This window comes from Gavialis gangeticus, unplaced genomic scaffold (genome assembly GCF_001723915.1).
Source record: "Gavialis gangeticus isolate Ggan-Ray unplaced genomic scaffold, GavGan_comp1, whole genome shotgun sequence".
NCBI classification, from domain to species: Eukaryota; Metazoa; Chordata; order Crocodylia; family Gavialidae; genus Gavialis; species Gavialis gangeticus.
Window position 1 is genome coordinate 129,002,803 of NW_017728992.1, and position 13,407 is coordinate 129,016,209.

General features: G+C 41.2%; 1 long non-coding RNA gene across 4 annotated transcripts in view; it reads right to left on the bottom strand.

The window, feature by feature from the left end:
* The window catches only part of LOC109304935, an 11,967-nt gene extending 6,331 nt beyond the window's left edge, over nt 1-5,636 (bottom strand). The window contains exons 1-3 of one of the 4 annotated variants that reach the window (XR_002099510.1): nt 5,543-5,636; nt 2,879-2,965; nt 1,086-1,173 (exon numbers count right to left, since the gene is read on the bottom strand). This is a non-coding gene — a long non-coding RNA (uncharacterized LOC109304935). Of the gene's footprint in view, nt 1-1,085; nt 1,174-2,878; nt 4,481-5,072; nt 5,313-5,542 lie in introns of those variants that run through there. The other 3 variants (XR_002099511.1, XR_002099512.1, XR_002099509.1) reach the window with 3 other exon arrangements.
* Nucleotides 5,637-13,407: the final 7,771 nt, after the last annotated feature.

Here is a 13,407-nt window from a genome sequence, read left to right on the forward strand (position 1 = left end):
TACACAGGCTTACATAAGTCTTCCTATTACATAGTTATTAGAAAACATTTTGGGGGAGTAAAGGGTAGCAATATATAAACACCCCGTCTTACACATTTTATTCACTAGCCTAAAAGAAAATATTTCATATGAGGTTTTTTAAACTTTTTCAAAAATTTCAATTTTCCAATTTTTTGGGAAAAAAACCCTAAAAAATGTCCTCAGGAAGAAAAACTGTTTTCTTCTGGGCCTTCATAGCTCTAATCTTAAGGCAACTGCACAATTAACCATTTAACTGCCAATACCTGTAATGTGTAGAAGAAGCTTCAGGCGCCCTAGGTTTCATTCTCCTCAGCATGTAAGTGAGTGTCACAAAAGCTTGACACAGACATCAAGTTATCTTATGAATTTCATGCTGACTATGAAAAGCAGGACAGTTTATCTAATAAAGAACATTTTCAAAAGCATGCGAATGCATAAAAAAAAAAAATCACAGAAACATGTTATTTTTCAGCAAAAGGAACTAGATTTGGAACCAAGTTTTAGAACTGAATGGAAAAACAAATTTACCTAGCTTATTCAAAGCTGTTCTGGCATCTCAGATTCAACCTTACACATCAACATATTGTCAGATGGGTAAACGGCAAGAGGTAATCATCATTATGCCAGTAGTATTACTTCTGCCTATGCTGATTGAATGACAGGTGGCTATTTCTTTTTAGATTACTTGTTACAAGCTATTCTGGACAAAGCCTCTGCTCTAGGATAAGAAATACATTCAAGAAGACTGAATTTAATTCTTTTGCAACAGGAAGGCAAGACCCAACAATTACTGCAACTTTTTGCCTTCGTTTCTCTCTCTAAATTCTCTCTTTAGATTGCCATACCAAAAATGGCCACTATAACAACTGGGGCCAGACAGGGATTGGAAAAAAAGGAACAGTTTCCAAGTTGCTGGCCTGGCTGGCTAAACAACAGGCTGGACCCTCAACTGGTAGTGATCCACAATGCTCCATGGAACTATGCATATTTCTACCGCTTTAGGATTGGGCTTCCTTAACAGGAGCTGGTATTAACATCTTCATAAAGAAAAGCAGCATACTCACGTTCTTCTGACTTTAGCAGATGACACAACATCATGGCTGTAGAAAGTGCATGGAACTTGTGAAAATATCACAGGAGACTCAATTCTCACTGTTTGCAAGAAAATATTAATATCAAACGTTCATAAATAACACAAGCTGATCAGGTTATTTGGCTTTTTCAAGTTTGGCTGGCATCTCAGATATACAGATACTCATCAAACATATCAGTTGGGTAAACGGCAAAGAAATCATCATTATGCCAGCAAACTAAATTCCTGCTTACGATTACCATTTAATACTGTAAATTAATATTTTACAGAAGGAAAATATTTGAATATTGTCATAGCTTTGTAAACCACAAGATTAGCATCCTAAACATAAGTAATCATTGGTGCTAAAACAAGTCCCACTTTAAAGATAAGGCCACACGTTAAGACTATACATAAATATTTATACTAGAGTTAAAGCTTATGCGGTCTGTTGGTTTTAGCACTATTTCTGAATGGAATCTCTTTCACATTTCTAGTTACAGTGTGGCAACTACTTATTTTCTCCTTGGAGGACTCCGCTAACTTACGATGGGGGTGAAGGACTGGGTCTCATTTTGTACATTAATAGTTTTGTGTAGCGAATGAGGCACAATATGCTGGGCATTTGTGTACCTAATGTTTTGTACTGTGCAACTAGCACATGGACAGCATGAAGTTCTGATCTTAGTTTCTCATTTGTAACCAACCAAATTAATTATATAGTGTTCCTGAAAATCTTTCCTCTGATTTCTAAAAAAAACAAGTGCAACTTTGGGACTGTACTAAGAAGTATAGCGACAGAAGATCATGCTAACCCCTCTCCATCTGACACTGGCTAAGCCTCAGCTGAACTACTGTGTAGTTTTGGATTGCACATTTTAAGAAGGACATGGAGAAACTGGAGATAATCTGGAAGCAAGCAACAGATGACAAATGGCTGGAATACGAGCTGTAGGGCTTTTTTTTAGTTTAGAGACAAAGGAGATTTGAGGGACACATGACAGCAGTTTCCAAATGTTTGAAAGGTTGCTATACAGAAGAAGGAGAACAACTGTTCTCCATTGCTGCAGAGGGCAAGATGACATAAAGCAATGAATTTAAGGTGCAAAAAACTGCATTTAGATTAAAATTCAGAGGGGCAGGAGTGAGGACAGGGAAACCTCAGCAGTCTTTCCTGACCAGAGCAGGGAGGCTGGACCCAATGATCTCTCAAGGTCCCTTCCAGTCTTAAACTTCTGTGAATCTGTGAAACTTTTTTACTGTGAATGGAAGAACAGTGGAAAAAACTGCTCAAGGAAGCTGTAATGTCTCCTTAGGATCATAAGAAAGTAGGCCTGGAAGGGACCTTGCAGGATCATCTAATCCAGCCCCCTGTGCAAGGCAGGATCATCCCAAACTAAACCATCCCAGGCAAGTGTAATTCTAACCTGCTCTTGAAAATGTCTAAGAATGGAGATAATTTCCCTAGCGCTCTCTGTCATAGTCAAAGTTCCTCCTAATCTCCAATTTAAATTTCCCCTGCTCAAGCTTGAGGCTATTGCTCCTTCACTGGAGTTTTAAAAAGCTTCTCAACCCTCTGATAAAACTTCTCAACTCATTTTCTAGCACTCTGCAGCTACAATATTGAGACATGTAAGGTGGTAATATTGCTTAGTAATTTACTTGATAGCTACAGGTCAGCAATATATAAACACTTTCCATGGGCTTTCTGAAGTCTAAACACCTAAGTCTCAAGTCAATATTCATGTGTAACATTAAGGGAGAAAAATAAAAATCTATGCATACCATGAAATCCTAGGTAAAGTCTTCATTCTTCGGTGTATTATGTTCTGGCATCTCAGATTCATAAATTTACAAGGAAACAACACTCACCTGGGTAAACAACAAAGAAGAAATTATTATTTTGCCAAAATTACTTGTTTATGATACAGAATTACTATTGCATGGGAGGTGGCTAGCTTCAGGCTAAGAAAAGACTTGCATAAGGCTACCTGGGTCAGCAAATCAGTTTGTTTAAGCATGATAATTTGCCAAATGCAGGTGCATATTTTAAAGTAACTTCTGAACATTAAAAGAGAATTCTGATCCTTGAAAAAGGGACTGCTGGATAACAAGTGGGGATTTATCTGTTGCTTTTCTCCCCTCCTCCCTCCAGAGAGATAAACTTACAAAGTAATTTTTCAAAATCTACAAGGATGTACATATGCCTTTAATAGGACACAAGCTTCCTGGCTGCTAGCCTGTTGAAGCTCCCCAAGTATCATATGTACAATACATGAAAAATACTTGGTTTTGATTTCAAGAGTTCATGTAATGACACCTTACTGTCTGCAAAGGAACAGTATAATGGAATTCAGGCAGAGGACTTGTGAAGCCATTGGAGACAAGCACCCACTCACCAACTTTGCTCATTACTTTACAAAAAGAAATCCACACATCATGTACTTCAAACATTCATTAACAGCAAATCAAGTCATTTTCCTTATTCACAATTCCACCATAATCTCAGCAGCAGAAATTGTTTATTTGGAGATGAGCCATAAGTATATCAGCAGAGCAACACTGCAACAATATGAAACCACTACCCATTTTCAGTAACTGAAGTCCTAGGATAAGCCGAGTATGACACTTGCTTAGAGATAACAAAAAGTTAAAACGGAAGGCATTAGTGTTTTGTCCATAAAAAGGAGTTGTGGTCAGGAAGATAAGTATGGAAAATCATTGATTTTAGAAGGGTATGATGTTCCTAATGAGTAACCATTGCTTTTTTTTCCTTTTGGTCCAGTTAGATTTGACAAGTATGAAAAATGAACTAAGGTTAAAGGTTATATGTCCCCTGCTTTCTGAGCACAGGTTTCTTCGTAAACACAATAGTACATTCCCTGTAGGTTCAATTCAAAGTCAGCACTCTTCCCATAATCTTGTTACAATTATGCTACCTCAGAGACTACTAAGACAAGACCCTGATAGGAAGCACTCCCAAGATAACTAATGTTTCTAAGTATGTGCTGTGCTGACAAAATAGAAAAAGCATGGTCAGAGTCACTGGACAACACTCTGCCCAAGCTCCCCAGTGACAAAGGGGTAATTTATCATTAGAATTGGGACGTGCATCTGCTGATGAAAGTTATTTATGAAGACATCAGGATCAATACGGTTCTTCAGCTGTCCAATTTATCATTATACAGAAGGCTTGAAAGGCTGAAAATAACTCAAAACAATCAATTATTTTCCAATAGCATCTTCAGTATATTGCCTAATTAAATCCATCTCAATTTCATAAAATATATGCAAATTGCAGAAAAATAAAAAGGCATCTTAAAACAAATGGCAAATAATGCATCAGCAATTGCATTCCTAATAAAACTAAAATCAATGTATAGTTCATCTTTAACAGCACTGGATTTTTTTTTAAAGCAATGAGCGATTTTTGGAGACACAACATGAAGCCACCCTTACCTTTTCAAGTCACAGCTTGTATATTAAATTTTAGGGAAACATCCGCCTTCTCATCTCTAAAATGCAAGAGATGCAAGAATACCCTCATTCTTTCAGCTTTAAATTGCATTGAAATTAACTCCTTAACTATCAGCCTACATTCTAGTTACAGATCTCCTGTTTTGGGCAGTGTGTTGCAGGCCTGTAAGGTGGCCATTAAGAGGAAAGATGCAGCCCCTTCTAAATGGCTTCCACTATCAACTCGGTGACTAACACTGCAAATATGCCATTACGCACAGGGAAATTTACAGTTTACTTCTCTTGAAACTTTAAGAAATTATTCTTCAAATATAAAAATTCAACAGTAATTATTAAAGCACCCCACTTTCTTTTCCATTACAACTCCACAATTAGCAAGATTTCTACTGTTCAATTTTCATACTGTAAAGTGAAAAGCCAAGTTGGTTATGTGTAACTGCTCTCTCTCCCCACAGTGCAAAAATGCAAATTGAAAATATAATGAAATGAACCAGGGGTTTACCAGATGGACCCAATCTCTTTCTGTGGTTAGCCAAGATTTTTCTTGGGGGAGAAAATTTGCATTTTCTCCCCCAAGAAATGCAATGCAACTTCTTCCTATCCTGGGCCCCGTAAGCAAATGAGGAGAGCGGTGCTATTTTCCTTCCCATTCTACTTAACCCTATTTTAAGTACCCCAACGCAGGGGAGCTCAACCCCCAGTCCAAAGAACCAGGCTATCCGACTTCCCCCAGGGGTCTGAAAATTTGCCTTCATGCGAGCCATGGCACCAGCTGCCCCCTGCTGCCAAATCTGGGTAGCCCACCAGACCGGCTGCGCGTGGTGAGGCCTGATGTGGACACGCAGGAGGCAGAGCAGGGCCCCTCGCCAGGGGCAGCCTTCCGACCCGGGCCAGCCCTGGGCCGCTACTCTGGCCCGCGGCACCGCCCGGCGCAGGGAGGAAGCGGCGAGGGCCAAGCGTTAGCAATCTCACCCATACCACGCGGGAGGAGGCAGCAGCCCCGGTTCCGGAGCCGCCCGCCCGGGCCTGACCCGAGCCCGCGGCGGCCGCACCCATCGCCGCCGAGCCACGAGGCAGCCTCTGCAGCTGCCGCGACCGGAAGTGAGCGTAGAGCTCCCAACCCCCCCTCCTCCGTGTCACCTGGCAACCACTCCCGCCCTCCAGCGGTCCGCGGCGTCCGCCGGCCTCCGCAGTGCGCCTGCGCGGCACCGACCCTGTCCTCCTTAAGCTCTCGGTGTTCTGGCGCTGGGGAAACTGGCTGTTCCCCCCGCCCCGCCCCGCCCCGCCCCGCCCCGGCTGGGAACCTGGGGGGCTTTTGCGCTGCTACCGGCGCCGCTGTCGCCCGGGTTGAGGCGTAGGCGTCCGGGCCCTCCCCTGCGTGCTGGCCTTGCCTTGCGGCGCTGCCACACGTTACACTTACCGCGCAAGTCCCGGGTGAAGCGCACGATGAACTTAGACCGGCCACACGGGCAAAGTAATAGTCGCGGGAGAAACGTGACTGTCCGGCTATAAAAGGAGCCAGCCGGCTGTAAAAGTGCTTGAACATGTGACGGCGGCCTAGCTGGTTTCCAGCCGGCTTTCATTTGAAGCTGAAGCGGGGCCCTCGGAGACACTCGCCAGCCTAACCCTGGACCGGGACGTCGTGTTCAGCCGTGAAGACCTGCCTACTACAGAGCTCCCTTCAGCAGCCGGCTGCGAGTGTCTGTCTCCTACAGCCTGCCTCTCAGCGTCTTGTAGACTGGGGGATAGACGTTTTAAATGCACCCTTGCTAGACTCACAACCCCCTTGGAAAATGCTGCCTTCATTTTCACTCGTTTTTTGGCTACAGAAAAGTACTAGAGCAGCGCTTTCCAAACATTTCTTCAGCATGACCCCATATATGTCCCCATTTCCTCAGCACAGCTCCTCACTCTCAGCCCACAGCCCTCCACCCCCGTGACCCCATCCGCTGATATTGTGACCCCCTTTGGGGTCACAACCCACAATTTGGGAACCGCTGGACTAGAGCCATTCTTCTGTCGTGAGAACTCGGAAAGACCAGGACAGGTCTGGTTGCTTTTCGCAGTGTGGGTCCCTATTTGAAAGCTCTGGGCCCATGGCCAAATGAGCCCACACATTTGGTTCCCAGGGAAGAAGTGGTAGCGGTGCACCTTGCACCACAGCTACTTGTCTCTGGGGAACACCCATGCTGCATGCACTTTGGTGCACGGCAAGTTACCCCAGGTGGGGTAAGGGAGATTGGGGTCAGCACTGGGCTAGGCAGCCTGTCCTGGGGGCCTCCCAGGGCTGCAGCTGCAGTGATCCTGCCAGGTAGAGCCAGGCTGGCAACCACAGCATGGCTCCGGGCAGCCCAGCTCTGCTTTTCAGCAGTGCACACTGCCCAAGTGTGTGCTGCTCCATTCTGGGGTTTTTTTCCGTGCAGTTTTTTTGACTCCTGGACATCCAGGGGTCAAAAAAACCCATGGAAAAAAAGAAACAGAACATCATTCAGGGATCAAAAAACCCACGTAAAAAAAAACAAAACTGGAGCAGAGCATACACGGGCAGTGCACCCCCACAGCGCGGAGAATGCCTGACTGCGCTGCGGTGCTGTAGATGTGTTTGTGGCACCACATACTGCAGGGCCACACTCATCTGGACTTTTCTGGATTTGTCTTGTGAATCACGTTTGCACACCTAACAGTTCTAACATTGTGCGACACCCTTTGTAGGTGATGCGTAGGGAGGGCACAGAGGGGGCACGTGCTTCCCCTGAGATTGGCCCTTGCCAGCCGGGGAGTGGGGGGTGGTGGCTGGTGCCCCCCCCCGAGAATGTGAGGGCACCAAGAGAAGCGCTGCTGGCACTTTTGGTTTGCTGGCACTTCTGGTTTGATCAGCTGCTGGGGGATCCCCACACTCTGTGACTGGCGACTGGCTGCTGGTGCCCTCACCAGGATCAGGAGGCACTAGTTACCCAAGGATCCCAAAGCATCTCCACATGCCTCAGCACCCTGACTGAGAATTGGTGATCTAGAAAAATCTTGCCTAACCCCAGAAAGAGATTAGGTCAGTCTGGTAAACCCATAGTGCGTTTCATTTCATTTTCAATTTACCCTCATGCATTACATTATTCTTTCCCTCAAAAGCTGTTCTAAAGCTTGTTGTAAGTGTTGCATGGTACCCTGTGGCACCCTTGAAAGGATGTTAAGGTAGCCCAGGACTCTAGTTGAGTCTCACTGTACCAGAATCACTGCAGAGCTCTCCACTTCATCCGCTCTGTGGTATAGCCTTATGTCTACAAAAGGGCAAAAATAGAGGATAGTGCATGCTGCCTTACACTGGCCCTGTCCAGAGGAGGACCCTAAAGGTAGCTCAGGCTCCCATACATTACTGGGGTTTGAGTCTAGCATCCCTACATCCCTACTATAGCAGACCCATATCTCAACCACCTAGCCATGTTAGCCATCAAAATTAACATATGAAATTTATGTGCTTGGCCATACTAGCTGCATCTACTAGATTACAAGTCCCCCTAGATCCAGAAATAAGCACCAAGGGTTTCCTGATTAAATATATTCTGTATATAAAGATTGCAACTGAAAGAGGTGACTATGAGAAAGGACATTCTCTTCTGAAGACACCGGTGGGACTTAGGAGGCAGGATTCTATTTCTGGTTCAGCTAGACTTCCCATGGGATGGTTGAAACACTGCATAATACATGTATGGGTGCCGCAGCCATCATACTGGCATTTCCTTGAGTGCTTGACTTTGCATCCTAACATACTTTTAACTTGCGTGTACTTGAGTGAATATAAATGTTTATTTTTCCACTGAGCCGTTATAGGAGCTGTACTTACACCTGTAAACCTCATTAGTAAACAGAAATGTCAGCCCCCGGGACAACAGTCCTTTTTCACAGCCATGAACATTTTGCATCCTCTGGAAATCCATGAAGTTCCCCCAAGGAGTCTACACCAGAAAGTCAATTTGGAACAGGAAGGAAGTTGCCTATGATGACTGTACCTTTGTGACTCCTTTGCTTGTGTCAGCTTCATATGAATGAACTCAAAGTGTATGTGCATTGCTTTTTTATTCAGAGCCTTTTTAATACAGGTCAGCTTTTTTGACCTTTAGGCAGAATTAGCATTTATATTTGTGTTCAAGATCAACATTCCAAATCTGCGATCAGTCCATGGGCTCCATGCCAGAAACTGTGGTTCTCATCAGATGGAAAATTAATGCTCAAACACAAGGAGCACATGAACTTTACTGAAATTATTTCTGTACAAATAATCCAAATCACTGATTATTCCTGACTGACATTTTATTGCTAATTGGACCACTAGCCATAGGGATTTTAATAATTGCTGTTGTAATAATAGCTGTGTTGAGTTTTGACAATTGAATGTTAGTGCAGGAAATCCTTTAGAATTAATCACATCTAATAGAGTTGATGAATCTGAAGCCTGAGCATGCAACATGTGCAGGCAACTCCCACTTAATGCTGTTTTGCTATAACGCTCATTTAAAATTGATACCTGATTCCACTTAGTGCTCAGTGAGTTTTGTTATAACACTCATGGTCGCCATCTTGGGTCATTAAAAAAACCCACTTGCAGTCATCATCTTGGGTCATCAAAAACTTTCAGTTTCGCTTAATGCTTGGTTTTTCAGGAACCAATTCAGAGCACTAAGCAGGGGTTGTCTGTACTCATACAAATAGTCTAGACTTGCTACATGTAACACTGAACATTTACTCATATAAATAAAGGTTGCAGATTTAGACCCTGGGTTCAACTCTTGCAAGCTTTCCCCTGTACGTGATCTCTTTCAGTGTCTTCCCGTCTTCTTTGGAGGTCTACTTTAATACATAGATCTATATAAATTAATACACAGATCTATAAAAATGGAACAGCTTGCGGGACTGTGGCATTAGCTAGAAAATAGAGGTTTCCTGAAAAGTTTCAAGGATAGGGTTAAGAAAGGAAAAATATTTTAAGGATATCTGAGTATGTAGTTCTAAGAGGAAGAGTAGTGACCCCGCAGTTTACTTTGTGAAAGATCTGATGCAGGACTATATTCTTACATCAGTCCAACACAGAACAATTCTCAGTACAAGTAAAAACCACAGAAAAATAATTCACTACTCCTCAATTTACCCAAGCACAATGAAAGTTCTGTTCTTTTTAGTAGTCTCTAAGGGAAAAATAACGAGTGGCAGGGAATATATTAACAAAGACGAAAAATTAACTAGAAGGCATAGTGTTGTAATTACAGCTGTACGTACAGGCTGAAAAGTACATAATCGGAATATTCAAAACATTCTGCATAAGTGTGTGTTCATGTAAAACTAGTTTAAATTTGGTATTGTACTGAATGAGAAGCTGTGATGACAGCAGTAGAAGTTCTATTAAAGTCTCTAATCACTCTGCCTGTAGAGTGAAAGAAATCATCCCATTTGAGGTGTAATGAAAGTACCAAACCTAACAAAAAACCAGCTTAACTATAAGACCAGTTTGTAAAACATTAAGTTTATAATTAGAATAATATGCAATCACCAGATCATCCTTTAATTTTGTGTATAGAAAATATCAGTTACATTTTAGATACTTGAAGTTGAACTGTACCTTCAGCAAACCTATTTTTGTCTAAATATCATGCTTCATTTAGGAACACTAAAACACAAAAAGTTCCTATGCTGGCTCAGACCAATGGTTCATCCAGGCTAACATCTTGTTTCTGACCATTACCATTCCAATTGTTTTAGAAGTTGGCACATAAAATCCTGAAGCTGACACTTATGAAACAACTTGACCTCAGAAAAAAATTACTCCAAACTTTTGGTACAGGTAGAGCATGGTCTTGTCCTCCATCCTGAGGACACAGATGTGTTAATGTGAAATATTAACTATTACAGTTCCAAATATTCAGATTAAAATAAAGAAATAACTTCCGCATTGTGAGGGTAGTTAAACATCTGGGATTTTACCACCTCTCTAGGAAATCTGTGCTATCCTTCAAAGTTTTTAAGAACAGATTCAATAAGCCCATGTCTGGAATAATTTAGATGTGGTGGATTCTGCCTTGAGCAAAGGGTTGGACTAGGTGACCTCCTGAAGGCCCTTTCCTGTTACTTTTCTATAATGCTATACATAATCTTTTTTTAACATTCCTGGTAAGCTCTTGTTTTCAAAAAAAAAAATATGGCAGCAATTAATTCTACAGGTGAGTTGGGTCTCTATGAAAAATACTTTTATCAGTTTTGATATTTCCCCCTTTTAATTTAATTGATATCCCATTCTCCTGTAATATAAGAAAGGCTGAACATGGATGCTAATCTAAATTATTTTAGCCATTTGTTATTGTGTGTGCTATTTTCATGTCCCCTCTTACTTTTCTTTGTAGAACAAAGGATCCAGGTCTTTCAAACATTATAAAAGTTCTTACATGCCCCTAAACATTCTTGCTGCCGTTCTCTAACTCCCCTCTCCGACACCTCCTTTTCCAGACTTCTATTCCATTTTTTTGATGCATCATCTTGCTTTGCATATTCTCAACTACAGCTGCACTGGGAGCAAAGGTCTTCATTAAGTTCTCCATACAATAATGTCTAAGGGTAAAATAGATGTTTTGTTATTAACTTCACTCGTACAAGCATTTCACATGGGTTCTTTTTTTCTGAAACTACTACTTTAAATTTAGAATTTATTAAAATTATGTATTCTGCTTTGCATTTCTCATTTTGTTAATCCAAATAAATACTCTGAAATTCCTCAGTCTTCTTTAGATTTGACTACCTGAAAAAGCAACCCTGTAATATCTGCTAATTTTGTCATCTTTGTGTTCAACTCTTCTTGCAGATTTTTAACAAGTATTATACACTCCCAGTCTTGATATGGGAAACTCCACATTTTACTTTTTTGCTATCAGGAACACTGATCAAAAGAAAAAAAATACCTAAAATGAATGTCCATGCAAAATACTTAGTATGTATCTTACCATATTGGTATTTAACTTTTATACTTTTTAAAAAAATTTTAGTTTATTCTGGAAGGGCAGTTCAGTAAGGAGGTGAATATGGCTCAGGAACCAGAGGTTCTGGGCTCTATCCTCAACTTTGTCACTGACTTAGGCAAGTTACTTCATCCTTTTTCTTTTGTAACATGAAGATAAGACTTTCCTGCGTGGTGGAATGTTGTGAAGATTAATGCTTGTACTACGCTAGATCTTTAATAAATACTTTATACTGTAGGGAGTAAGGTTATATTAAGTTACAAAAGAATTAAAGTTTCAAAAGGAACTGCTAGCTGCCTGTATAGTTCTCCAATGACAGCAAAGAGAGTCTTACCTTAGATCTGACTGAATGGGTTCAGCAGTTATTACTTCCTTAATACACTATTTAAAAAAAATACAATTTGCAAAAAGTCTCTCTGAAATTATATCAAAGAGAAAGAGTATTCTTGTGGTTAAAGTATAAAAAAGTGTTCTGTTCCTAGTATTGCCACCCATTTCATACATGCCCTTGAACAAAAAACCCCCAAACAAACAAACAAAAAAATCACTTAGGCCTGTGTTACAAATGTACTTACTGATTTTATAGTGTCCAATCAGAGAAACTAGGACCTGATTTCAGAGATGTTGAGCACTCTAAATACTAGCTAACATGCTTAGCATCTCTGCAGAGGTGCTGGGCACTCTGAACTCACACTGAAGTGTTCAGAATCTCTGAAAATGAAGCTGGAATGGCCTCAAGCTGAACACTCAAAAAAACCTGAAGTACTAAAATTGGCAGGTAGTTTTTTCAAAACTTGGACTTAAGCGAGCAATTTTTCTTTACCTGTGAAATGGATCTCTGCAGTTTAAATCATTAAGTCCACCCACGAAAACTGGTATAGTAAATACAAACTATCATCCTCTTACATTCTAATTGTTTCTTGCACTATAGGAGATTAAGTTGATACATTTTTGTATTAAATCTTCAGCACAGCTATTTATATAGAAGTTTCCAATGAATAGTGTTTAATAAAATATTAGTTGTAGCATTAATTAGTACCCATGTACAAGCTTTTACATAATAGAAACTTTTGGATGGTATCTGACTGCACATTTAATTTCACTTATGATTGCCTATTTACAGCAGGTATTTTAAAATGAGGTGGATTAGGAACCAGCAAAACATAAGAGCTCAATTTCTTAAATACAAATTACTTAAAAGACATAGTAAATAAATCATGATATTTAAAACAAACAAGTTGTTTCTTTGGATTAATCCCAGAACACATTTTAAATATTTCAAATCCAGTAACGTACAACACCATACTACTGATCGATACATAAACATATATTACTACTACATTCAATTTAAAAGCAGTTTGTACTGTGTAATATTTGAAGGTCTGTGGTAGTAAATTGCAGGACACTTTTCACTTCACAATGAATATACATTCACATTTTAAAATGAAAGTACAGAAATTAGAATGTGAAGATCGTCTGAGATTCACCCCTATTGTGAAATCTTACCCCTACTGGAATCAGTAGGCACAGACAGAAGATTACCTTCCCATTACAAGTCATAGCACTTTGCAGGAAGCACCCCGAGTTGCAACAATGCCTCAGACACAACAGGCATTCACTGTTGGGTCCCAGGGGTTGGAGAATTGAGCTGCTGTTTAGAGCAACTGTGAGTGTGCAGCTGCTCTCCCCCAGCAACACCCCTTCTCACTCCCAGCCCCAGTGCTGCTTTCAGAGTGAGAGTAGGGGAAAGGGAGCAGAGGGATCTCATTCTGGGGATTCCCCAGCAGGCTTTGGAGGGAGGGGCGGTGGAGAGGCTCCAATCCACCCACCCCATTCTCCAGT